Below are 2708 nucleotides of genomic sequence, written 5' to 3'. Positions count from 1 at the left end.
TTATTTGGGAAAGGGGGGATTTGGAGGCCGGGTTTATTTGGGAAAGGAGGGATTTGGAGGCCGGGTTTATTTGGGAATGAGGGATTTGGAGGCTGGGTTTATTTGGGAATGGAGGATTTGGAAGCTGGTTTTATTTGGGAATGAGGGATTTTGAGGCTGGGTTTATTTGGGGAAGGGGGGAATTTGGTTGTTGGTTTTATTTGGGAAAGGTGGAATTCTGAGGCTGGTTTTATCCGGGAAAGTGGAAATTTGGAGGCCGGGTTTATTTGGGAAAGGGGGGATTTGGAAGCCGGTTTTATTTGGGAATGAGGGGATTTTGAGGCCGGTTTTATTTGGGAAAGGGGGAAATTGGAAGCCGATTTTATTTGGGAAAGGAAGGATTTGGAAGCTGGGTTTATTTGGGAAAGGAAGGATTTGGAAGCTGGTTTTATTTGGGAATGAGGGATTTTGAGGCTGGGTTTATTTGGGGAAGGGGGGAATTTGGTTGTTGGTTTTATTTGGGAAAGGTGGAATTCTGAGGCTGGTTTTATCCGGGAAAGTGGAAATTTTGAGGCCAGGTTTATTTGGGAAAGGGGATTTGGAAGCCGATTTTATTTGGGAAAGGAAGGATTTGGAGGATGGTTTTATTTGGGAATGAGGGAATTTTGAGGCCAGTTTTCTTCGGGAAAGGTGGAATTGGTGGCCGGGTTTATTTGGGACTGAGGGGATTTGGAGGCCGGTTTTATTTGGGAAAGGGGGGAAATTGGATGTTGGTTTTATTTGGGAATGGAGGATTTGGAAGCTGGTTTTATTTGGGAAAGGAAGGATTTGGAGGCCGGTTTTTTTTTGGGAAGGTGGAATTTTGAGTCTGGTTTTATCATCCCGAGGGCTCCGGGAGGGTTTTTCCAGGTGTTTTGGTGTGGTTGCCAGGTGGATTTAGGGACGGCAGGATTGGGATTTGGATGCGGGAGCTGAGGTTGGCACCGTTCCGCGAAGAGCTTGGTGGGTGGGAAATGATGGAAAAAAGGGAGGAATCAGGAAAGTCTGGGATATCCAGGATTTGGGGAGAAGTTTGGGGCTCTTCATGCAGAGCTTTTAAAAAAAAACTTTCCCTGTTCCCAAAATCTTTGGGAATTTGGGATGTTGATCAGGATGGAAGCTCCTGGGGTTTTTTGGGAGGCCGGTTTTATTTGGGAATGAGGGGATTTGGAGGCTGATTTTATTTGGGAAAGGTGGAATTGGAGGCCAGTTTTATTTGGGAAAGTGGGAATTTTGAGGCCGGTTTTATTTGGGAAAGGGGGGATTTGGAGGCTGGTTTTATTTGGGAATGAGGGATTTCGAGGCTGGGTTTATTTGGGAAAGGGGGAATTTTGAGGCCGGTTTTATTTGGGAATGAGCGGATTTGGAGGCGGGAGCTGCCCCTGGGTCACCACTCCTGAGCCTTGATCCAGCCTCAGGTTCACCAGTCCTGAGCTTTCTCCAGGAAAATTTGGGATAAACTGCCAACCACAAATGGTTTTATCCAAGAACACATGAAGTTTTCCAGGGAAAACTGCTGGAGGAGGCAAAGAAAGGGCGTGGCATCGGATGGAGCAGCTGGGAATGTTTTTCCTTGGATTTCCCATCCTGGTCCTGCTCCCTGAACAAGGAGCAGCCCTTTCTCCATTCCCAGGTTTTTAAATAAGGAAAGGAGCTCTCCGGACGGGTACAAATCCGGCCGTTGGAATGTGATGTGTGCATGGGACCATTTCCATGGGATCTGGGATGGATTTTCCTATAATTATTTATGGATGGACATGGATAAATGCTGGACAGGGCATTCAGGCAGGGAATAGAACCCCAAACCTGTCCCAAATCCCAAATTCCAGCTGCGAATCGGCTCCGTTGCCCTCTTTTTTTAGGGAGGAATTTTTTTCCGCCGGCTCCACCGTCTCCGCCAGGTTTTTCCTTCCCTTTTCCACTCGGTAATATTGGATTAACCCACTTTCCCGGGAGCTGGGGCTGGATTTGCATAATCCCCCCTGCGAGGAGGGACGCGGGAGCGGCCGATGCTCCGGAGCAAATGATGCTCCGAGAAACCTCGGCGGGAACAGGAAGGGCAAAAATATCCCAGCTTTTATTTTTATCCCTGCAAATCCCCCCTTTCTTCCAGGGTTTTTTACCCCTCCTTCCCTCTTGCTCCTTTCCCAGGGAGCTGCCTGGGTTTGGGAAGTTGCGTTTTTCATGGAGCATCTCAGGATTTGCCCAATTCCTTCCTGGTTTTAAGTTTTTTCTCCCGTTTCTGCCCCGTCTTGTCTCGCTCCTGGACTTTCGCAGCTTCCCGAAGCTCCAGCGGCAGCTCGCGGGTGCTGGAGGTGACGGATGGATCCGGGAGTGCCGGGGCGGATCCGCCGGAGCTGCGGAGTTCTGTTTATTCCGCTTGTAAATCATGGGAATGTGGCTCCGGAGCGCTGGATTGGGGTCACGCGGGGCTCCTCTTCCCCGTGGTTTATTGGACAGGGAGCAGAGGGAGCTCCTGGAGTTGGAGGGATCTGAGCTGCTCCAGGCGGGAACGGGGAGGGAAAGGGGGAGAGAGGTGGAAAAGTCAATGGCGGCACTTGGGTGGGGAATGGAGGGGGGAATAAACCCTGGGGTGGATCCACAATCTGTGGGATGGATCCATAACCCTGGGATGGATCCGTGACCCTGGGATGGATCCGTGACCCTGGGATGGATCCATAACCCTGGGA

General features: G+C 50.1%; 1 protein-coding gene across 1 annotated transcript in view; it reads left to right on the top strand.

Annotated features, from left to right (window-relative positions):
* IGSF21 (immunoglobin superfamily member 21) overlaps positions 1 to 2708 on the top strand; it is a gene marked incomplete at its 5' end in the record, with an annotated part of 20000 nt that overhangs the window by 521 nt on the left and 16771 nt on the right. The window lies entirely within an intron of this gene.

Source organism: Corvus kubaryi, unplaced genomic scaffold (genome assembly GCF_017639235.1).
Source record: "Corvus kubaryi isolate FWS band 111438036 unplaced genomic scaffold, C.kubaryi_AGA036_p1.0 split1-37344, whole genome shotgun sequence".
Classification (NCBI taxonomy): Eukaryota; Metazoa; Chordata; class Aves; order Passeriformes; family Corvidae; genus Corvus; species Corvus kubaryi.
Note: the sequence above shows the minus strand (reverse complement) of the source record. Positions and strands in the feature narration are given on the sequence as shown.